This window comes from Peromyscus maniculatus, chromosome 2 (genome assembly GCF_049852395.1).
Source record: "Peromyscus maniculatus bairdii isolate BWxNUB_F1_BW_parent chromosome 2, HU_Pman_BW_mat_3.1, whole genome shotgun sequence".
NCBI lineage: Eukaryota > Metazoa > Chordata > Mammalia > Rodentia > Cricetidae > Peromyscus > Peromyscus maniculatus.
This window is the reverse complement of record NC_134853.1, coordinates 151,612,569-151,637,779: the sequence shown is the minus strand read 5'-3', so window position 1 is coordinate 151,637,779 and position 25,211 is coordinate 151,612,569. Positions and strand designations below refer to the sequence as shown.

Genomic DNA, 25,211 nt, shown 5'->3' with positions numbered 1-25,211 from the left:
GGTTTTATGTGTACATTGGAAGAAAATTGGGTTTTGTTTGAAATTTTAGGCAGTCTGACAATGGAACAACTATATGAGAAGATTAGTATTGTTGGAATTATGCAGTTTATCACTATGCTTATCCTCATTTTACTATTTAAAAAGATAGTCAATTTAAGTGCCAGGATGACAGCTTTAGAAAAACTTGTTAAACCTGTAAAAATTCAGACAGAAGAAATTAACAGTGAAGTTGTTTCAAGTTTGGATCATAAGGTTACAGAAAGAAAGCCTGTTTTCACACAGTCGCCCTTAATTTATCCTGTAACCGTACAGCAGTTGCCTGATCAAATGACTACACGAAATATTTGGGCTCCAACTGAAATGTTGGATTTATGAAGGTTTAAGGAGGCAATAGTATCTTATGGCATGCATTCCCCATATGTAAAGCAAATGTTAAACTCTTGGTCAACATATAATAGGATTGTACCACAGGGCTGGCGGGAGCTGGCACAAGTTGTTCTTGAACCCAGCCAGAGGCTTCAGTTTTTAACTTGGTTCAAGGATGAGGCTAAAAACATAGAAAAACAATGGAGGGATAAAGGAATAGAAGTTTGCCAGGTCAGCTTATTGGAGAAGGCCAATATGCTTCAGTACAAACACAATGTTTATATGATGTCCAAACCCTAATTTTATGTCGAATGGCAGCCTTGAATGCATGGGACAGAATTGAGGAACCAGGAAAAAAAAACTGAGTCATTTACAAAGGTTATGCAAGGCCCAAAAGAATCTTTCACAGATTTTTTTACAAAGACTGGCTTCAGCAGTAAGGAGAATGGTCTCGATTTAGAAGCTAGTAAGATAATAATTGAATCTTTGGCCTTTGAGAATGTGAATGCAGCATGCAAAAGAATAATCAGGCCGTTAAAGGCATGATCTGCACCTTTGGAAGGTTGAATTAGAGACATGGATAATGTTGAGGCTCATGAGCATGATGATATGTGGGTAGGAGAAGCAATTTCAAAAGGTTTGAGGAATGTTAGATGTTTTGGATGTGGAAAGCAAGGACATTTGAAAAGGGACTGTAAACAGGTCATTCCTAGAAACAATGTTTCTTCAAGGAACAATGGCAACAGAATGCCCCTTCCTTCTGGAGTATGCAGAAGGTGTGATAAGGGACCAACGAATGTAGATCAACAAAGGACAGAGAGGGTAATCCTTTGCCTCAGTCTTCGGGAAACTCCCAGAGGGGCCTCATGCAGGCCCCCATAGCAAATCCAGTTCAAACCTTTCCTGCAGCCGTAGAGGAAACCCCTGCTCAAAGCAATTAAATAACCAAATGCCCATTGGAATAAATCATGCTGCTCAGGATGATGAAACAGAGAGAATAGAAAATTCAGGAGAAAACAAAGAAAAAATTTTGGCAAACTTCTATTAATGAACAAAGACCAAGATTAACGATAAAAATAAATGGTGTTTTGTTGTCTGGTCTGGTAGACACAGGTGCAGACGTTACCATAATTGCACCAGAATTTTGGCATCCAATTTGGCCTCTTCAGGAGGTAAACGTTCAACTGTTAGGAATTGGGACATTATCTCAGGTGAAACAGAGTGCAAGATGGCTGGAATGTATAGGTCCAGAAGGACAGAGAGGAAAATTAAAACCATATGTGGCTAACATAGCTATGAACCTGTGGGGTTGAGACTTGTTGCAACAATGGAATACTCAGATTAACATCCCTCCAATCTCAGAAACAAATCATAAACTAGCACATGTTTCTGAGAGAAATATTAGAAGATACTGTTCTAATGAGTGGTCACTAGCCATCCATACTATACAAGAACAGGGCACAACAACTGATGATGTTCCAAAGACACCAACAGCTCTACCTTTAAAATGGTTAACAGACAAGCCTGTATGGGTCCAGCAATGGCCTTTAACAACAGAGAAACTCCAGGCTTTAGAAGAGCTGGTAGAAGAACAGTTAAATGCTCAGCATATTGAAGAATCAACCAGCCCTTGGAATTCTCCTGTATTTGTTATTAAAAAGAAATCTGGTAAATGGAGAATGGTAACAGACCTTACAGCAATTAACAAAGTGATTCAGTCAATGGGCTCTCTACAATCTGGAATTCCTTTGCCTACTCTGTTACCAAAAGGATGGCCTCTCATAGTTATTGATTTAAAAGACTGTTTCTTTTCAATACCCTTACAAGAAAAAGACAGAGAAAGATTTGCTTTCACAGTGCCTACTTATAATAATTCTCAACCGGTTAAAAGATTTCAATGGAGGGTCCTCCCACAGGGAATGTTGAATAGCCCAACTCTGTGCCAATATTTTGTACAACAGCCATTGGAAGTGATACGTAAAAAATTTCCTAAATCTATAATTTATCCTTATATGGATGATATTTTACTAGCTGACTCAAATGCAGATACTTTAGAAAGAATGTTTAAAGAAGTAAAGAAAATTTTGCCTTGCTGGGGATTACATATTGCTCCTGAAAAGATACAAAGAGGAGATTCTATTAATTATTTAGGATATAAAATAGAGCTACAAAAAATTAGACCCCAAAAGGTGCAAAATAGGAGAGATAGACTACAGACTCTTAATGACTTTCAAAGATTATTTGGAGATATTTCTCATCTACGAACTATTGTTGGGGTGAAAAATGATGAACTGAATAATTTGTTCAAAACCTTAGAAGGTGACAAGGACTTACATAGTCCAAGAGAATTATCACCTGAAGCTGAGAAAGAATTGGCCTTGGTAGAAAAGAAAGTACATGAAGGGCACGTGGATCGTATTGATCCAAAGCTGGATTGCATTTTGGTTATTTTACCTTCTAGGCGTTAATGCAGAGGGAAGATATTGGAATGGATATTTTTACCAAATAAACCAAATAAAAAATTAAAAACTTATGGGGAAAAAAATCTCTGACTTGATTTGGAAAGGAAAATTGAGACTTCGTCAATTAGCAGGAATAGACCCAGCAGAAATTGTCGTACCTTTAACTAAGGAGGACATTGAAAAATTATGGACAGAAAGTGAACCTTGGCAAAGAGCTTGCAGTAATTTTTTGGGAGAAATTAACAGCAAATATCCCAAAAGCGATAGAATTGATCTTATAAAGAGAGATGATTGGACCTTGCCTCGAATTGTACAGGAAAAACCCATATTTGGAGTTCGTACATTTTATACAGATGCCAACAAACAAGGAAAGGCAGGTTACAAATCAGAAAATTTAAGTAAAGTGGTTCAAAGTCCTTATAATTCAGTTCAAAAATCAGAATTGTATGCTACTCTGTTGGTATTAATGGATTTTTCAGAACCTCTCAACATAGTAACTGACTCTCAGTATGCTGAAAGAGTGGTATTACATATTGAGACTACAAAATTTATGCCTGATGCTTCAGAATTAACTTCACTATTTATTCAATTATAAGATACAATCAGGAAAAGGAGTCATCCTTTATATATAACTCACATTCGATCCCATACTGGTCTGCCAGGCCCTCTAGCACAAGGCAATAAGATTGATAAATTATTGATAGGAAATGTGCTGGAGGCCTCAGAATTTCATAAAAAACATCATGTCAATAGTAAAGGTTTAAAAAAGGATTTTTCCATAACCTGGCAACAAGCCAAAGAAATAGTAAAGAAATGTCCTACTTGTTCCTTCTACAATCAAATGCCATTACCAGCAGGATGTACCCAAAGGGTACTCAGAGGAATGAAATCTGGCAGATGGACATGTTTCACTTTGCAGAATTTGGAAAACTGAAATATGTACACCATACCATCGATAGTTATTCAGGATTTCAATGGGCAATTGCTTTGAGTTCTGAAAAAGCTGATTCTGTAATCACTCATTTGCTAGAAGTTATGGCCATCATGGGTATACCTGCACAAATCAAAACTGACAATGCTCCATCATATGTCTCTGGTAAAATGAAACAGTTTTTTGCTTATTATAATATAAAGCATATTATAGGTATACCACATAATCCTACAGGTCAAGCAGTTATAGCAAGATCAAACAGAACTCTAAAGGATATGCTAAATAAACAGAAAGGGGTAACAAAAACCCCCAGAAATAGACTGCATAATGCTCTATTGACTTTGAATTTTCTCAATGCCAATGAGAAAGGAACAACAGCTGCAGAGAGACACTGGATAATAGAAAAAACTACAGAATTAAATCAGCCTATATACTTTAAGGATGTGCTGACCTCAGAATGGAAACCAGGGTATGTATTACGTTGGGGACGAGGTTTTGCTTTTGTTTCTACGGGAGAAGATAAGCTGTGGGTACCATCAAAATTGATAAAAGTTCGATTTGAACAAGAGAGACCTCTTAATTAGAGGAGGTGATAGTTCATCAACCATCATGATCATCCAATTTAAACTAACTTGTACCAGTAACACATGCATTTTTGTTTACTCAGATAATAACTTGCCAAAAAGGAACATCCCCAAAATTAGTCTTGGGGAAAGGTTTTTGTTTTTGTCTTTTAGGAGAATGAAGGTTAAGGAATTTGAAGAACACAAGACAAATGAGACAACTGAAGAAAAGGAACAAATCATATATCCCAGGAAAAAGAGTGAAATGGCGTATGGGTATATATTATCTAAAAAAATTTTATGTCTTCCTAAATGTTTGTTTCTGCTTTTCTCTAAAGACTTAACACTATTGGTCTTTTAATAGCCCCAGTTCAATTAAAATTTAAAGCTGACTTTGGAGTTGGAGAATGGCTCTCTCCTTCTTTAAACTCAAGCATGTTGTTAAAAGGAAAATGCAAACTCCCTGTATCATGCCAGAATAAAAGAGCCATCTTCTGCTATGGGACAGGACAAAAGCCAAATTAATTAAGGGACTATTCTATTACTAATCTCAACTCTTTGATTCTATTTGGATTCTTTAAACTTTTCTTAAAGTATAAATTTTATATCAATTTACAAGATTAATATATATATATATATATATATATATATATATATATATATACATTTTAAACTTTGTTAAGATATGAATGATCAGGCTGGAGAGATGGCTCAGAGGTTAAGAGCACTGACTGCTCTTCCAGAGGTCCTGAGTTCAATTCCCAGCAACCACATGGTGGCTCACAACCATCTGTAATGAGATCTGGCGCCCTCTTCTGTATACATAATAAATAAATAAAATCTTAAAAAAAAAAAAAAAAGATATGAATGGTCATATAGAGTACTAACTAATTCTAGAAAAAAGGCTTCAATTAGCTGCATATATATGTCTTTGTGTTCGAGTCCCTTATCAGTTTTCTGCAGGAAATCACAGCCAGGCCTAACATCAACTGAAGTCTCCAGGAAGAAGATGGGGCCCCACAACAACAATTCCACATGGACAATAATAATATCATTAAGCTGACAAACATCATCTACAGATCAACTTTGAACTACAAAGTGCTCAGAGCAATTTTGAGATGACTAGCTGAGATGATCCAGTTTCAAAGACTACTTGAATAAGGACTTGAGATAAACCCTGAACTTTGGCATTATACACAGACTGGATAATAATGAAGGATATAGTTACCTTTCCTAGAATTTGACAATTAACCTAAAATTTTTCTTTCAGGATAAAGATAACTTCGCCCATACCCAGATGGAAGCAATTTTAAGAATACGACGCCCACATTCCCAAAGAGGTGGTGTGGGGTGGGTGGTTTTTTTGGGTTTTTTAATGGTTTTTGGGGCTGGGATAATTTTCATTGTTTAGGGGGTTTGGTTATAAGTTGTTGTCAAGGGTTAACAAAAAGGCTAAGCAAAGGAGATTAGATTTAAGGTTCTTGTTTAAGAAAGAAAGAATAGGAAAGAAAGAAAGAAGGAAGGAAGGAAGGAAGGAAGGAAGGAAGGAAGGAAGGAAGGAAGGAAGGAAGAAAAAGAAAAAGAAAAATTGTTAGTTTTAAATACTTTACATTGGATTGGATTGTTTTATATTGTATACAAATTTGAAATTGATATTGTTAGAAAATGCTATATGTATATTTCTAATTGTATTTATACCATTCATTTAACAATGTAATGCAATTTTCTGATCCTTGAATGTTATTATTACCAACTATTAGTATATAAAGAAATGAAAGTTAGTAGTTAGACATTACAATAGAAATTGTAATCATATTAGGTATGTTTTAAAAATTGAGCAGATATATTTTAGATAGACAGGTCATCTTCAAACCCTTCAGAGATCTACAGAATATGGCATTTAAAATGTTTTAATAACTTAGAAATTTTTCTTTTTTGAGACATGTCGGTTCCTGGCAGTACCAATCTACTTCAGAGAAAATATGGGCATTGAAGAAACTGCATATGGAGTTAACTTTCATTGTGGCAAAAGTTAGCCACTGGACAACAAAGTATCCTTGAATCAACAGGACAAAATGGACAGACAGAACACGAAACAAAGGACTACTGATTCTTGCCAAAACAAGTGTGGATATGGCTTTATCAAACGTCATCTTCTGAGGCCAGGACAATATGGCCCCATCCCTAAAGTGGCCTTCGCAATCCGGAAAAGGTACAGTGCCCTTTTCTTCGAAGGCAGCTGAACAGGCAGTGGGCCGATGGCTTCTGTTGTGCAATGAAACAGCAGCTGAAACAGTTATTCTTGAAGAGTAACTAAGCAGCCGGGCGGTGGTGGCGCACGCCTTTAATCCCAGCACTCGGGAGGCAGAGCCAGGCGGATCGCTGTGAGTTCGAGGCCAGCCTGGGCTACCAAGTGAGCTCCAGGAAAGGCACAAAACTACGCAGAGAAACCCTGTCTCAAAAAACAAAACAAAAAAAAAAGAGTAACTAAGCTCACGCCTCTCAATAGTAGATTGGCATTTAATAGAGGGATGTGGAGAAAAAGGGGATGCTGAGATGAAGCCATATATACACAGCCAAGAAGAATGGACAGCTGAATTAAAAAACCATCAACAATTTCCAGAATTTAAAATCCTGAATCATGACAGGACACTAGTGGAATTCAGGTGTTTCTGGTACATGGACTGCTCTCACTCAATGTGAGGTTGAACTGTTGATCTTGTGTACATTCTACTTCACAAATGAGTCTGTCAGATACGCTAAGCCTATAGGCTGAAGATGATGCCCAACACTGCGGAGAAACCTCAGGTGACTGTCCAGGCAGCTGGCTGTTTCTATCAACTCACAAATTTTTTAGAAGTTGCTTGCATGCACTTCCTGTTTTTATTTTTATTAACTAATATTATTTCCTTCTTGGGTCTCTGAGGGAGTTGAAGATTAGTTAGTTATAGTTGAAGGTTAGTTATAGTTGAAGATTAATTAAGATAGAAAGTGAATTAGATACATTTTGGACTTACCAAAATAGGATAGATAATGGAATCATTTTCTCTGATTTGTCAAATACAAATGGACTAGACATTGTTTAGGTATTTATTACTTGCGTATATTGTATATAGTTATTGTACTTTTGTATATAGTTTTTCTTTTGTTAGTTATAACCTTTTGCTTTTTTTCTTTTTATTAAAATAGAAAAGGGGGCCGGGCGGTGGTGGCGTACGCCTTTAATCCCAGCACTTGGGAGGCAGAGGCAGGCGGATCTCTGTGAGTTCGATGCCAGCCTGGACTACCAAGTGAGTTCCAGGAAAGGCGCAAAGCTACACAGAGAAACCCTGTCTTGAAAAACCAAAAAAAAAAAAAAAAAAAAAAAATAGAAAAGGGGAAATATGGTGGTATTCTATTTGTACTGAAATGTGATTTTAATTGTATGTTAATAAATAAAGTTGCCCGGGGGTCAGAGCTATTAGAGCCATAGCAAGAGCGTGGCAGTGGTGGCGCATGCCTTTAATCCCAGCACTTGGTAGAAGAGCTAGGTAGATCTCTGTGTGTTCAGGGATACAGCCAGCATTGGAGACACACGCCTTTAAGACCTGGAGGGCTGTACTTACAGGCAGTGACGAGGCAGTCATGTGTTTGCGTTTGCAACCAATGAGAAGGCAGAACAGAAAGACTATGTAAAGACATACACACAGGAAGTAGGTCTCTTTCAGAGAGGTAGGAGCACTGCAGGAGGAAGGGTAAGATTTTAGCTCTGACCTCTTGGCTTTGTCTTTTACATTGGTTCTGTGTTACTTATTTAATAAGACGGTTGGTTACATCTACAATCCTCAAAAGAGCAAACTCAGAAATAAAAACCTTGAGCACTACACCATCACCAAGTCCACTATGACCATACAGTCTATGGAGCAAACAGGAAAGGGTAACACATGGATGTCAAGGTTGACAAGCACACACCAAGCAGGCTATAAAGAAACTGAATGTCACTGAAGTAGCCAAGAACAATACCCTGATCAGGCCTAATGGAAATGTACAGTCAGTGAATTCCTGACTACAGCACTTTGGATGTTACCAGCAAAACTGGGATTGTCTAAATTGAGTCCAGCTGGCTAATCCTAACTATACTTTTTGTATCATTAAAAAAAAAATGTGCAAAGTATGCAAAGTGTGGTGGTGACGCAAGCCTTTGATCCCAGCACTCAGGAGGCAGAGGCAGGTAGATTTTCGAGTTGAAGGGCAGCTTGATCTATAGAGTGAGTTCCAGAGCTACACAGAGAAACTATGCCTTGAAAAACAAAATAACAACAACAAAAAAAGTGTAATTCTGCAATAGGCAGATGACACACATGGCCAAATATGCCATTCCTTAATTTATGGTAACAGTTACTGAGCACTGGACTAAGTGCTCATTTAATCCTTCCGATGTTTCTCTAAAATATACTTTGTATTTTACAGATGAGAAAACAGGCTAAGAAAGGCTGCATCACTTGTCCAAGGCTACTGACAGAGGAAATTACATAGGAATCTAAGTGGACTTTTTTGGGGGGCTGTGGAGAGATCTCATTCTATAGTCCAGGCCTGATACTCATAGCAATCCCCCGACTCATGTGTCCAAGTGTTACAGTTATAGGCATGACCTACCACACTAGGCTCAAGATCTATATTCTTCATGCTGTTGTTCTTTTACTTTTTTTTTTTTTTTTTTTTTTTAAGGTAGAACCTCACTCTGTAGCCCAGGCTAACTTAGAACTCACTTTGAAGACCTGGTTGACTTCAAACTCAAGAGATCCACCTGTTCGTGTATTAGGACTAAAGATATGAACCACCATGCACCATGTCTGGCTTCAGATTTTAAATTTTTTTTTCTTTTCCTCGAAACAGGGTTTCTCCATGTAACAGCCCTGGCTGTCCTGGAACTCACTCTGTAGACCAAGATGGCCTCGAATTCACAGAGATCTGCTTGCCTCTGCCTCTATATACTATATACATAATATGTACATAATACTATATACATAATAAAGATTTATTTATTTTATGTATATGAGTGTTTTTTCTGCATGCATGCCTACAAGACAGAAGAGGGCAACAGATCCCACTAGAGATAGTTGTAAGCCCCCATGTAGTTGCTGGAAATTGAACTCAGCACTTATGGAAGAGTAGCCAGTGTGCTCTTAACCTCTGAGCCATCTCTCCAGCTCCAAAATAAATAAATCTTAAAAAAAAAATAAAAGAAAAAGATAGAAAAGAAATGAACACATCATTTAATCATGAGATTTTTTTTTTTAAAAAAAAAAGGAAAAAAACTAAAAACTAAAAATAATGAGCCAGCATGGTGGAACACACCTTTAATCCCAGCACTCAGGAAGCAGAGCCAGTCAAATCTTTTGAGTTCAAGGCCACCACGGTCTACCATAGTGAGACTCTGTGGTGATATACTGTGTACCCTAATAAAATTTGCCTAAAGATGAGAGGACAGAACAAGTCACTAGATTAAATATAGAGGCCAGGCAGTGGTGGCACACACCTTTAATCCTAGCACTCGGGAGGCAGAGATCTGTCTGGATCTCTGTGAGTTCAAAGCCACCCTGGACTACATGAGATTGACTCAGTCTAGGAGAGAAAACAGAGCCAGGCAGTGGTGGCACACACCTTTAATCCCAGGACTGGGAAGCACACACACGCCTTTAATCCCAGGAAGTGATGACTGGGTGGAGAAAGGTATATAAGGCGTGAGGAGACAGGAACTAAAGGTTTTTCAGCAGAAGAGTCCCTTTCAGCTAGAGGCTTCTTCAGCTGGAGCTTTGCAGGTGAGGACTCAGAGGATTTCAGTCAGAGGATTCGTGGAGTTGGTGAGGTGAGACATGGCAGTGGCTCGTTCCTTTGTCTCTCTGATCTTTCAGCATTCACCCCGATATCAGGTTCTAGGTTTTTTATTAATAAGACCTTTAGAAATTCGAGTTGCAAGATTCTGTCTCAAAAAAAAAAAAATCCAAATAATACTGATAATAATGGATAAACAAAACTGGGAACCAGGCATGGTGGAAAATACTAATAATCTTAGCTGTTCAGGATCCTGAGATTAAAAACAATGAAGAGTTCAAGGTCACAGAGCTACAGAGCCAGAGTAAGCTCCAGGACAGCACTCAGCTACATAGTGAGTTCTAAGCCATCCTGGTTACATGAGACCCAATCCCCCAAAGGAAAAGGGGGTGGGGGGCATTTCAGTCTGTATCTTGTGCCTGGCAAGATGGCTTAGTAGTTAAGAGCACTGGCTGCTCTTCCAGAGGACCCATGTTCAATTCCTAGCACCCATATGGCAGCTCACAACTGTCTGTAACTCTAGTTCCAGAGGATCCAAAAATCCCCACACAGATATATATACAGGCAAAACACCAATGCACATGAGATAATAAATAAAATTCTTTAAAAGCTCTGAACCAATGTACTTTATTCATAAAATATAAAAGGTAGCTACTAGGCCAGGCGGTGGTGGCACATGCCTTTAATCCCAGTACTTGGGAGGCAGAGGCAGGTGGATCTCTGTGAGTTTGAGGTCAGCCTGGGCTACAGAGCAAGTTCCAGGACAGCTAGGGCTGTTACACAGAAAAACCCCATCTCAAAAAAACAAAAAACAACAAAAGGTAGCTACTACCATTACTTTATCTCAAATGCCGAGGACTGACCACGCAATATATCAAAGTAGGAGCTCAGTGAACCTGAGCTAGAAAGGGACAAACAAAGTTGGTCTTCTAATCAAAATCCAACTTTGATTTCAGGAATCTACAGTTCCCAATGTGAATATCAACAGGTATGACTCAAGAAGTCCTACATAGTCAAACAATTTCTCAGGGTCTGTTCTGAAGCCAGGTCTGATGGTACATCCTTAATCCCGAGTCCCTGAAAAGCTGAGGGAGGAGAACTGCAAGTTCAAGGCCCTACTGGGCTACAGAGTGAATTCCAGGCCAGCCTCGGAGAGACTCTGTCTCCATGAAAAAACACAAAGAGGGCTGGGGGTGTGGCTCAGGAGTGAAGCTTGTACCAAGCATAAGAGAGGCTCTAGGTCAACCCCAGGACCGCAAAATGAGGGGAAAGAAGAAGAAAAAACACCTGTTTTGAGAAAGGTCTTTGATACTTGCTACATCAGTGGCATCATGGGGAGAGGGGATAATTCTAAAGACTGGAGAGCAAAAGAATTGCTCTTCTTATTCAATTGTGTCAACTACCGAGTTTAAATTAGTTTAAGTTATACGAGATATATGTGAGTAATAAACAGGTGTGCATACACTCAAATTGAAACTAAAATGAGCCATAACTCTCTCTGAAAAAAAGGCATCTATATCCTAAAATAAGAAACTTAATTTTATTCAACTGGAATTAATCTTACAACTAAGAGAATACACTTCAGATTTTCCTATATTTTACCAGAGAAGGAAAACCAGAGCTCCAAAATAAATATCATAAGCAAAGCTTAATAGCCTCTCCCATCAATCTCAAACTGTTTATTTTTAGGTATCTAGAAATCATGATGAAAAGCAGATTTGTTCTAAGATACTTCTGTATCTGAACAGCATTCCCTCTGTACAATCCTTGTTTCTATTCTTCTCTTTTCTAATTCAATTCTGTTTGGTTTCTAAGTTAAGAAGTGTGTTTCATTTGCATAAATGGTAACTATTCTGAGATACTATTCATGACTATACATTTGAATTCTCTAGAGTACCATTCATAACTTCAAATGAAACAGGAAAAAACATTCATTCAGCTTTACCTTCATGGTGACTAAGATATGAGTGATGCTAATGGTATCCTACTGTAGAAGCAAGGAGTCCAGTCTACAGCCCAGGAGAGCTATGGGAGCAGCCAACACAAAATCATAAACATACTTAAAACATCAGGGGGTTGTGTGTGTGAGTGTATGTGATTTTTTTGTTGTTACTTAATTTTGCAGGTTTTTTTCCTTAAGATTTTTAATTTTTATTCACGTTGATGTATGTGTCTGTAAGTGTGTGCAAATACCCAAAGACACCTGAAGAAGGTATGAGATTCTCTGGAGCCAGAGTTACAGGCAGTGTGGGTCCTGGATATGGGTGATGGATATTAAACTGGGGTCCTCTGTCCTTTGGAAGGGCAATGAACACCCCCCCCTTTTTTTTTCTTTTCTTTCTTTTTTTTTTTTTTGTGTGTGTGTTTTTTTTGTTTGTTTGTTTTTTCGAGACAGGGTTTCTCTGTGTAGCTTTGCGCCTTTCCTGGAGCTCACTTGGTAGCCCAGGCCGGCCTCGAACTCACAGAGATCCGCCTGGCTCCTGTCTGCCTCCCGAGTGCTGGGATTAAAGGCGTGCACCACCAACGCCCAGCTGTTTGTTTTTTGAGATAGTGTTTCTCTGCATAGCCTTGGCTGTCCTGGAACTCACCTTTAGTTCCAGCACTTGGGAGGCAAAGGCAGGTGGATCTCTGTAAGTTTGAGGCCAGCCTGGGCTACAGAGAGAGTTCCAGGACAGCCAGGGCTAATTACATTTATTTAATTTGTGTGTGTGGAGGTCACAGGACAACTTGGAGGAGTTCATTCTCTCATTCTCTCCCACCATGTAGGTTCCTGTGATGGTCAGGTTTGTTGTTGTTGTTTTTAATTAATTTATTTTATATACATAACAGATGTTTTGCCTGCAAGTATGTCTGTATGAGGAATCAGATCCCCTGGAAGAGACAGCTGTGAGCTGCCATGTGCTGGGAACTGAAATTGAACCTGGGTCCTCTGAAGAGCATCCAATGCTCTTAACAGCTGAGCCCTCTCTCCAGCCCCTTGATGATAACACAATGTAGAATCGCCTCAGAAGAAAATCTCAATGAAAGATGGCCTGTAGGCATGTCTGTGAGGGATTGTTCTGATTATATTAATTAATGTGGAAAGACTCAGCCCATGTGGGTGGCAACATTCCCTGGCCTTGGGTCCTGGACTGTGTAAGAAAGAAGAGAAAATGAGCTAAGCAATAGAAGCATGCATGCACTCATTCTCTCTGCTCTTGACTGTGTATGTGACTAGCTGCTTCAATTCCTGCCTCAATGGATTATGACCTGGAACTGCGAGCAAAATTTAAACCCTTTCTCCCCTAAGTCACTTTCTGTCAGGGTATTTCATTAGAGCAACAGAAATGAAACATTTCATTCAGAGGCTGAACTCAGGTCTTCAGGTGGGGGAGCAAGAGCCTTTACCCAGAAAGGCCCTAAACCTGTTTTTTAGAGTTATAAAGTATCTAAGCAGGGACAGCAAAGATACATCTTAGCCATAAAGCTCAAACTTCAGTTAAGAAGAATCCCAGCAGGTTCTAGCAAGTTCTTTTAAAAAGCAATGCAGGTTGATCTTTAGGCCTAAAGCTTTCTGGGAGTCTTTCATTCATGAAAGTAATCGTCTACTAGATCTTTACTCCATCTAATCTTAATCAGTGATAAGAAATTGAATTTACATAGATCTGCATAAATAATTCAGCTATCTGTACTGCTCCAATATATTTTAACTTGATAAAATAAAATCTGAACAGAATAAAGATAATGTGGCTATTTGAAAGTTGTCATTTCCTGATTTCCCTCAATTTCTTTTCTCATCCAAAGACGGGAGACCTCTAACCAGAAAGGAGGAACAGAAGCCAAGCACCCCAAGCACCGGCTCAGCACCCATCTGCACTCACTTCCTTCTGCTGAGTTACCCTGCTAACTCAGTGGTTTATGCCTGGGCTGATCTGGCTCTTCAATGTCCGTGTAACAATGTCTAGAGATATTTCTGGGTGTCACATTGGGGGAGGATGTCACACTGCTACTGGCACCTAACGGGTAGCAAACAGGAGACTGTTTATGAAATGGAACTAAGAGAAGCCCACACAAATGACCCTAGAGAAGCCAGACATGGTGGGACAGGACGTCCGTCGAGAGACTGAGGCAGAAGGATCAAGAATTCAAGACGGGCCTGGGCTTCAGAGTGAGACTATTTCAAAACAAAACCACAAGAACAGAATAAAACAGAGGCATTGTTAGCATTTATTAAACCTATATGGTATGTTGTACATTGACCATACAAAAGTGAACCATAAAAAGGCTGAGGATACCATGTGTGATGACGCACACCTTTAAATCCCAACGCGTGGGAGGCAGAGGCAGGTGAATCAAGGCCAGCCTGGTCTACATAGTTAGTTCCAGGACAGTTAGTGCTACATAGTGAGACCCTGTCTCGAAGGAAAAAAAAAAAAAAAAAAAAAAGCTGGGAATGTGGCTCAGTGGTATGACACTTGCCTAGCACATATGAAAGCCTGGGTTTAGTCTCCATTAAAAAAAAATTGCCGGGTGGTGGTGGCACACGCCTTTAATTCCAGCACTCGGGGGGCAGAGGCAGATGGATCTCTGTGAGTTTGAGGCCAGCCTGGTTTCCAAAGCAAGTTCCAGGAAAGGCGCAAAGCTACACAGAGAAACCCTGTCTCGAAAAACCAAAGAAAAGAAAAGAAAATTAAGGCACACACCTTTAATCCCAGCACTCGGGAGGCAGAGCCAGGTAGGTCTCTGTGAGTTTGAAGCCAGCCTGGTCTACAGAGTGAGATCCAGGACAGACTCCAAAGCTACACAGAGAAACCCTGCCTTGAAAATACAAAAACAAACAAATAAACAAATTTAAAAAGAACATTAAGTCCTGTCTTTAATAAGCACACAGTAAACCAGGCATGGTGGTGGTGCAGGCCTTTAATCCAGCACTTGGGAGGCAGAGGCAGGTGAATCTCCAAGTTTCAGGACAGTCAAAGGCTACAGAGAAACCCTATCTCTGGGGGGAAAAAGGAAGAGGAGAAGCAGAAGCAGAAGAAGCACACAGCTAGGGAAAGCAGTTTTATAACTTGTCTGACTCTGTGGGGGCGGGGGGTTAATTTTTTGAGATTACAATATAAAATACATCCTTTTCCCCTGTTGTCTTTATGTGTGTATGTGTGTATGTGTGTGTGTGTGTGTGTGTGTGTGTGTGTGTGTGTGTGTGTGTGTGTGTGTGTGTTCCTAAATAGAAAACTACAGCCTGCCCAGTCTGTGCCTGGTCTGTTTTTCAGAGCTGACCACTTGGTACTGGATAACCAAGCAGTGTGCTCCTCCTGGGGAGGAAGCTCCTGCTCTCAGTGTTCCTTAGCTGCCTGTAGTTTTCGCTGTCTGACTTAGTTTGATTCTGATTATTGCTTTAACCAAAGGGGGAGGGTAAGTCAATGAGCCTTTCCCAAAGCAGAAGATGACATCTTAGATCTGCTCTAAAGGAAAGCAAAAAGCATCTTATTTCATAGCCTATATACACTCTTCCCAAAAAAGGAGCCATCCAACAAAAAATCACGCAGCATCAACTGTTCCTCATGTCATAAACTTCAACTTTCTTTTACTTTTTTAATTTTATTTTTTTATTTTATTTATTTAGATTTTTCGAGATGGGATTTCTCTGTGTAGCTTTGGTGCCTGTCCTGGATCTTGATCTATAGACCAGGCTGACCTCAAACTCACAGAGATCCGCCTGGCTCTGCCTCCTGAGTGCTGGGATTAAAGATGTGTGCCACCACCACCCAGCCTTTAACTTCATTTTTATTATTTAACTATGTATATGTGTGTCTATCTGCACACAAGAGCAGGTGCCCACAGAGACCAGAGGTGTCACAGTCCCCTGGAGCTGGCTGTGAGCCACCTAATGTGGGTATTGGGAGTTGAATTCAGTTCCTCTGCAAGAACAGTACATGCTCTTAACCTCTGAGCCATCTCTCCAGCCCCTCAAACTACAACTTTCCATGTCTTCTTTTGGCATCACTAGTGCCCAGGAGTCTGCCTCCCTTATCCAAATCCTCAAAAATTATGCATTTCTACCTATTTCCAAATTATCAGTTGTCACCCCACTCAACCTGAGTAAGACTAATACTCAAGGAATAAATATAACTTTTGGTTGGCCAGACATGGAAGAGCATGCCTTTAATCCCAGCACTCAGAAGGTAGAGGCAGGTGGATCTCTGTGAGTTTGAGGCCAGCCTGGGCTACAGAGTGAGTAGCAGGACAAGCTCCACAGCTACACAGAGAAACCCTGAAACAAAAACAACAACAAAAATCCTCACAAACCTGACACCAGAATCCAATCCCTGGATACCAGAGAGGAAGGAGAGAAATTGACTTCCAAAGCAGTCCTCTGACTTCCACACACCTTCTGTGTCGCGCGCGCGCGCGCGCGCGCGCGCGCGCGCGCACACACACACACACACACACACACACATATATAAATGAAAGATACATAAACAATTCTTAACCTATTATGTATTGACATCAGAGTTCCTAAGCCATTTAAGTATATTTTTCATGGAGAATCCTGATATGATCAGTTTGAAGCTCTGGTCTTTAGGAATTACAAACACAAAAGAAATCAAAGACACCATTACCCGACTTGAATTTTTTGTTGTTGTTTGTTTTGTTTTGTTTTGCAAGACAAGGTCTCACTATGTCACTTTAGTTGTCCTGAACTCCTCTGTAAACCAGGCTGTCCTCAAACTCACAGGGAGCCACCTGCCTCTGCCTTCAGAGTGTTGGATTGGAAGTGTGCACCACCACTCCTGACTGTGTATAGAATGTACTCAGAATCACAAGCAGAGTTAGAATGTAGCATGCTAGTTCACTATTTTTGCAGTTATTTTCAATAGTGTCAGCAATTACAAAAGGGTGGTCTAGACCAGAATCACTCCTATTCCCTGATCCAATCACACACTCCACTTGCAACCTCCAATCCACCATTCCACACCCTCTACACCCAGTGAAAGTGCTATTATCAGACACTATGGAGCCATTCAAATAGAATGAACTGAAGCCTTCAAACAGTGGTTCCATAGACTTCTGAAGGACAAAATTCTTAAAATCTATGTTGTCATGAGGGTTCTTATAAAGAAAAGGAATCCTTCATTGTCAAACAATGAACTTCATTCTATAGTAGAGGTAGCTCAGAAAAGCTAAGGGTACATATGGTATAACTGAGAATGTAGCTTAATTGGAAGAGGCTTGCCTAGCATGCACTAAAGTCCTTGTTCAATCCCCAGCACCACAAAACTGGGTATAGTGGCACAAGCCTCTAGACCCAGCACTTGGGAAGTGGAGATATTGGGGATCAAGAGTTCAAGGTTATCCTCAGCTACACAGCTAGTTCCAGACAAGCCTATGGAAAAAGAGACCTTGTCTCAAAGCACCAGGGAAAAAAAGAAAAGAAAAAAGGAAAATCTGACCCAAATTCCATCTACTAGTGATTATCCCATATTACACTAAGCACCACCCTGCAGGAAAAAAATTAGCTCTAAAATCCTGCAGGCACAAATCTTTCTCTCCAGTGTACAGAAAAAGGTACTATTCTCTCAATAGCTATAGAAAACAGAGAGAGCAAAGAACCTATGAAGTATTGTTTATAGAAGGGGGGCAGAGAGGGCTGGCGATGTGACTCAGCTGTACAGTGCACCCGCTCAGCAGACACAGTGGCATCTCCACTATCGGCCCCACGAATAAAGAAAAGGTGGAGGGGTCCTTTCAGCATCTAAAAACAAGCAGGGAGAGTACTAAAAGATCTATTCCGGTACCTAAATAAATGCACATCAGCTGTATTTTAACTAAAGTGAAAGTTTTATATCACAGAAAAGGAAAGAAATTTTCCACATAACACTATTTTCCAGACTCGAAATCAACTCTGTTATACAGTGTTCACTGTATGAGTGTTTGGCTTACAAGCATGCATGTGTATGCATGTGCACCATGTGTATGCCTGCTACCTGAGGTCAGAAGAGGGAATCAGAGCCTTTGGAACTAGAGTTACACATCCCCCCACACACAGATAATTTATTTAAAAAAAAAAAAAAAGTCTTAAGGGGCTGGAGAGATGGCTCAGCAGTTAAGAGCACTTGTTGCTCTTGCAGAGAACCAAGTTACTAACACCCACATAGTGATTCATTAAAAATAATAATAATAATTTAAAAAACCCTTAATGTCAAAAACCAAGTGGAAAGCCGGGCAGTGATGTCCCAGCACTCATGAAGCAGAGGCAGGCGTATCTCCGTGAATTCAAGGCCAGCCTGCTCTACAGAGGGAGTTCAAGGACAGCCACGGCTACACAAAGAAACCCTGTCTCTGGGAAAAAAAAAACAAAAAACAAAAAACAAAAAAACAAGCAGGACATGGTAGTGGCCAATGTCTGTAACCCCAACATTCCAGAGTCTGACACAGGAAGATACTGAGTTCAAGGTAAGTCTGTGTTACATAGGAAGACCAGACTCAACAGAAAATAAATAACAACATTAAAAAGAAAACAGTAAGATATAAATAAATGTCCAAACACATCATATTTTTCAAGTGACGATGGCTCTGCATCCTCTTCATAGCAAAGGCAGATTATGTTAAAACCCTGAGTTAAATCACAGCTAAAATTTGGCCAAAGACTGAAAAGTATGGCGGGAACAATGAATCAACAGTGATAACTCACTAAAATGTTCTTTAAACATTTATCTGAGAGGATTTAAGACTTAAAGTTATTTCATTCTAGATTCTAGAATCTACAAGCTCATTCTCGAAGTCCAGCCAATTCAATTGCCTTTTCCTGGGCAAGCAGTGCCTCCCACAAGGCCGGGACTGTCCTCAAAGCTCCCTGACAGGAAGCAAGAGTTTAGAAGTTCCTTCCTTCCTTCCTTCCTCCTTTAGCTGATGCTTTTCTGCTTTTAGAATTTCAAACAAAGAAAATACATATTGGCTCCACAGCTAAGAAACGCCCTCTTTCTCAGCAACTTCCTCTTCCGATCTCCCTCCCTGCCACTGACGGAGAACAATACCCACAGCTGGACCTACTATTTTGATTAACCCAAAGCTCTTGAGGTTTCTAAAGCTTAAGGGCTGTGATACCCGAATACCCAAAGTCCACTGCCTTCCCTCACCTGAAGATAAGGGAGGCACAAAGAAAGAAACGGTACCCTTAAACACAGGTAGGCTATAGAAACTTTGACCCCAAGGAACCCAGAGAAATGTAAACGAACGAAATTTCCAAGCTTTCTCCCTCCCAATAAAACGTAGTCTTCTTACAGAGAGACAGACACTCGGATAGTCCCACCCTGAACCAGAACTTGGGTGTCAAGTCAACACACCAGAAGCTGGTGAACTTTCTTCTGCAGAACGCAAGCCGAATTCTCTGATGTCCTGTCATGCTTGGAAGTGACTTTTAACATTCGGAAAGGGTCCTTTCTAAGTCACAGAGTGAGAAAAGAGGATGGACTTGTAATGAATAACCCTGAGCTCAAGACCTCGCCTGTCCCCCCACACCAGAAGCGAAATCAAATCTCTGGGCTACACCCCTCCATTTCTGACAAAGCCAACTTTCCTTGTAAGCGGGCAGTGACTTACCCCTGCCCTGTCCCGGGGCTTCCCAGAGGAAACACCCTCACGTTGGTAAGCGCCTCACAGTACTGTGTGGCCCTGAACAAGTTACTTAACTTCTCTGAAACTTGGCTTCCTCACCTGAAAACTTGCAAGGTCAGCTGGAAAAACTAAACAAGAATGTATTCCTAAGGTGTGGCACATAGTAGGACGGCCATAAACGTTCTTCTTGCCTTTCTCCCTCTTCAGTACCGGCTTAAAGGCCAACAGTCGCCCCAAAGGCTGCAAGGATTTCCTCCTCATCTCTCAATCTATGGACGGCTGTATAAAACTTCATCTCAAAGGACCAAAGGGACCTGGCCCTACCCCGTCACGATCTGGTAGCACCCACGCTCTGGTACCAGTGGTCCTGTAAGCCAACTCTCCTTTCTCTACGTGTGCACACGTGCGCGCACACTTATCACACAGTGCCCTCCCTACCCACTCCCCAGCTTAGCAGCAGGCCGGGGACCTCAAAGGGGACGTCAATTCCTTCTTGGTCCAAATATGGAAACTGAGGCTCAACCTGGACAAGAACTTGTCCCAGAGCTCGGGAAACCGCTGAGACCCGATCCACATACTCCTGCGAAGTCTTCTTACAAATGGTAAACTGAGGCCCAAAGACGGAAGTGACTTGCTCAAGAGCTCACTGGCGGGCTGGTGGCAGGGCCACAGGTCGGCACACTTTTCGCCGGGCCCTTCCAGGTCTCCGAAGGGCACTCTGGGTCACCACCAGCCCTGGGGTGTGGCCACGGCGCTGACAGCACGCGAACCGCGGCGGCGGCGGCGGCGGCCAGAGCGGGCACCGGGTCCCCCCGGACCCCGCAGGGGCCGCCCGGCCACCACCGCTCGCGCCTCGCAGCCGGACGCGCCCGGGGGGGACTTGTTGCTCACCTGACCTCGCGCAGTCGCCCTCAGCGACATGAAGGGCTGGCCGGCCGGCCCGTGTCCCCACGGAGTGCGCCCCGGCCCACCGCTTCGCGGGCTGCCACACTGCCGGAGCCCCCCTCAGCGCGCTACGCCCCTAGCCGCACTCCACCGGCCCGAGTCCGCCATTACGTGATTCCCCGCCCCGGGACGCAGCCACACCCCGCCAACCGTTCTGATTGGCTCTCCGCCCCGCCCGCCCTGGGCTTCCAGCGCCCCCATTGGTCTGAATCCAATGCCAATTAAATAAGTACGCAAAAGACGTATTCAAAGGTAGTGTCCCGGGAACTCCACCCGAGCGACTTCCGCAATCGGAGTAAACAGAGGCCAGGGCAAACCAAGTGAGGTGGAGGTGGAAAGAAAGGTAAATCGACGCCCAAGTTCGAGTGGAAAAACATCAGCTAAGAAAGTGCAAGGCCTCGTCAAACATAGGTCGGAAGGTGAATTCTTTTTGTTAGAGCCCAGAAATCCAGTGTTTTGGGTGGGAGGAGCGGGCCGAGCCTAGGAACTTCCTGTGGACACCCCTCGAGTCGCAAATAGTCATGTCCCTTCACGCCTGGTCCCAGGCGGGACCGAAAGTTGGGTGGAGAGTGTGAGTCATAGGCTTCAGCTCGCTCCGAAGCATAGGTGTCCTGGCTAAGCTTGGGTACTGGAACTGGGAGTTAGTTCTGAGAGGCCGCCGTCACCTGTCTTCACTCTGCAACTTCAGACAACTCCTGCCTACCTAGTTCTTTCTCACTTTGTTCTACAAAATCGGGGCAGAAGGCCCAGGCAGATCTGCCTCCAGTCCATGAAGGTGGGGGCTACAAGGATGCACGCCCAGTGACTTCTTGAATATAAAGTGCTGCAGCTGGATGACAGTGTGACAAATCCAGTGTAGCCCATTTAGTATTCTAGAGCAAGTCTGTGTAACAGGTGTAGGCCTCTTACGGAAGAATGAATCTTAGGCAGGTAGCTGCCCTGTTACCGTCATGTCCGCTGCGCTCTTTGCAGTGAACTGAACTTTTGAAAACGAGAGTTGTGGGGAGACGCAGCTAATGTTAGTAGAACGCCGCCTTGAAAGCAAGAGGACCTGCGTTCTAGAACTCAGATTCAAAACAAGAAGTCGAACAGGCCCGATGATGCAGACCTGTAGTGCCATCTCTGGGGAGGCTCACAGGCCCAGGCAGACTAGCCTGCTTGTCCACTCTAGGCCAATAAGAGAACCAGGTCGCGAAAACCAAGATGGAAGTTGCTAGAAAAGCCCCTGAGGTGATTCTCTGGCCTGCACATATACACCCTCACACACAACATGCACACACACACACACACACACACACACACACACCTCATCCAGAATTCTGAAATAAGCTTTGCCCACAGTCACCCGGGTAATTGGAAATGACCCCAGGGCTCGAACCTACATCACTTAGCATCTATCCCTGTTTTCTTACTCTTAGACATCTTGTCACCTGAAAAGGACTTTCCTCCCCCACCCCCTTAGGAGGCCAGGGTAGCCCTAAAGGTGCCAGGACAATGCTCCTTTCACTCCTGTCAACATAAACTTGGCCCCTGCCATCTACCAGCTAGACCAATATTCTTGTGGAAATGTGCCCCAGGGATGTGGTCAACATGTTCCTAGCATTCTAGGGGTCAAGAGGGAAGAGATGACAAGTAGGTGAACAACTTAATCAGAAGCCAGATGAGGTTGCCACTGCGGGAGGTCAGTGAGGTGACCAAATGCCAGGTTTTTATTTTTATTATATTTTATTTATTTGTTTGTTTATTTATTTATTTAGAGACAGGGTCTCTCTATTATGGAGCCCTTGGCTGTCCTGGAACACTGTGAGCCAGGCTGGCCTGAATTTACAGAGATCCCCCTGCTTCTGCCTCCCCAGTACTGGAATCAAAGGCATTTGCCACCACAGCTGGCATTTCCAGGTCTTCGGTCAGGTCTGTCCGCTCTTGCGAGCAGAGCTCTGGCCAGCAAGAACTGCTTTGAGTGTGTTTCCAAGTCCTCTTCCCTCCCCCAAGCTTAAGACTTCAGAAAGGCTAACACTGCCAGGTAAGCAGTGCAGACAGGGCCCCAGAGATCACTGGATTAGTGTCTCCTGGGCTTGGATTGAGACACTCAACCTGACATGTGACTGTTGAAATCCTAGTGTGACTGGAGAGGGAGGGAGGCAGCTGTGCACATGACAAAGGCTTTGGGCTGAGACTGATCAAAGACAGAAGCATAACTCCACCACTCTCAGTCAGCCTGTGCCTCAGGGACCGTTCTCTAAGGTGTGGACAACAGGGGCTGGAGAGACGGCCTTACAGAGGATCCAGGTTCAGTTTCCAGCACCTACAAAGTGGCTCCCAACCACCCAGAACTCCAGTTGCAAGGGACCTGACACCCTCTCCTGACCCCGATGGCACTGCATATACATGGTACACATGCATACATTTGATGCACACGTAAAACAAAATAATTAAACCTAAAAGAAACAAATGTTTTGGTGTAGACAATGGAGCAATTGTGAGAGTTCAGTGAATTAATGGTAGACTCAATGAGTACACAAAGTTCCCAGTAGTTATTTATTCACTAGTAGATTCATCCATTCAAGAGAAACTACTGAAATGGTTCAACAGGTAAAAATACTTGTTGCCAAGCCTGATGACCTCAGTTCAATTCCCAGAACCCACTTGGTGGAAGGAAGAGAAGCAAGGTGTCCTTTGAATTTCACACCCAGGCCTTGGTATGTCCATGCCCTTACACATGTTCACACGCGTACACACCTACACTCACTAAATAAATATTCTTTTAAAAATGCTAAGCACCTACAATATGTAGAGCACCCTGGGAATGGACAGCTGCAAGGGTGAGCAAAACAGCCTGGGACCCTCACGGAGCTTAGAGTTAAAGTTCAATTAACCAGCAGGCACTTCAAAATTCCGTGTGAAGCCGGGCTGTGGTGGCGCATGCCTTTAATCCCAGCACTTGGGAGCCAGAGCCAGGCGGATCTCTGTGAGTTCGAGGCCAGCCTGGTCTACAGAGCGAGATCCAGGACAGGCACCAAAGCTACACAGAGAAACCCTGTCTCAAAAAAAAAAGAAAATAAAAAAGAAAAAAATTGGCGTGAAAAGGAGCGAGAGGGCAAAGAGCAATGTCTTCACCAGAATGAGTGTGGGTCGGAGGAAGCATCCTGAGCAGGTGGTATCGGGGTGAACTGAGGAACAGTGGGGGAGAGTGTCTGCCCATAAATGAGCTGGAAGTTGGAAAAAAGTGATACAAATCAAAAGATGGGCCCAGAAGGAACGAAGCCGATGAGGAGACTGGCAGGGGGGGGTGGGGCAGAGCACACAGGACCTTCGATCCCGTTATTGCCAAATGAATAAGGATATTATAGGGGAGGGAATCTGCCTTTGAAAGTGGAGCAGTTCCCCGAGGATCTCTGCACTGTTTTGAAAGAACAGTCTTCAAGGTACACTCTCTTGGGTTTGAACCTTAACCGTACCACCTTACCTGGGACTGAGGGACCTGGCAGGCACATATCTTGCTGTACCTCCCCTACTTATTGGAGGACTGAAGATGATATGATAGAAGGTCATAAATTAGGGGATGATGTTTTTTTGTTTGTTTTTTGAGACTGGGTTTCCCTGTGTAGCCCTGGATGCCCTGGAACTTGCTCTGTAGACCAAGTTGGCCTCAAACTGACAGAGATCTGCCTGCATCTGCCTCCCGAGTGCTGGGACTATAGGCATGTGCCACCACTGGTTTGACACATAAAAGTCACTGTATAAACGGTGTTTGGTTGACCCGGCATCCAGGGAGGTACGTCTGAAGCAGCAGATCCAGCCAATGGATTGAGATAGAACTGAGACAGACATCTGTGCCCTGGCCGTGTCAACATCTGATCTTAAGACTTTGGAGCTAGCCAGGCAGTGGTGGCACACGCCTTTAGTCCCAGTACTCGGGAGGCAGAGGTGGGAAGATCTCTGTGAGTTCGAGGCCAGCCTGGTCTACAGAGTGAGTTCCAGGACAGCCAGGGCTACACACAGAGAAACCTTGTCTGGAAAAAAAAAAAAAAAGACTTTGAAGTCAGACAATCTGGCTTTAAGTCATTTTTTGATAACTTCTTTCTTCAATGTGTGATTTTGTTATTATTTGGTTTTTGTTGTTTGGGGTTATTGTTTATTTTGGTTGGCCTCAAACTCAAGGCTGTCCTCCTGCTTGAGCTTTCTGAGTCCTGAAATTACCAGTATATACCACCAAGTCTAGCTATGGGCAGGGTAATTCATCTCTCTTGAGTTTGTTTCCTTATCTGAAAGATACAGATCATAGCTGGGCTTAGTAGCCCACTGTAGCTGGAGAGTTTCTCTCCAGCTTCCACCAAACCCCTACAGTCCCGCAGCCCACTTATAAAATAAACACACAGACTCTTTTTTTTTAAAGATTTATTTATTTAATGTATGTCTGTATGAGGGTGTCAGATCCTCTGCAAGTGGAATTACAGCTGTGAGCTGCCCTGTGGGTGCTGGGAATTGAACCTGGGTCCTCTGGAAGAGCAGTCAGTGCTCTTAACCTCTGAG

The 25,211-nt window shown here is 42.5% G+C and overlaps 1 protein-coding gene across 3 annotated transcripts in view; it reads right to left on the bottom strand.

Moving 5' to 3' along the window:
• The window catches only part of Wasf2 (WASP family member 2), a 76,559-nt gene extending 55,748 nt beyond the window's left edge, over positions 1-20,811 (bottom strand). For 2 of the 3 annotated variants that reach the window (XM_006975611.4, XM_076565347.1), the window contains exon 1: positions 20,625-20,811. The gene's annotated coding sequence lies outside the window, so the exon portion shown is untranslated. The remainder of the gene's footprint in view (positions 1-20,624) is intronic. The other variant, XM_076565348.1, reaches the window with a different exon arrangement.
• Positions 20,812-25,211: the final 4,400 nt, after the last annotated feature.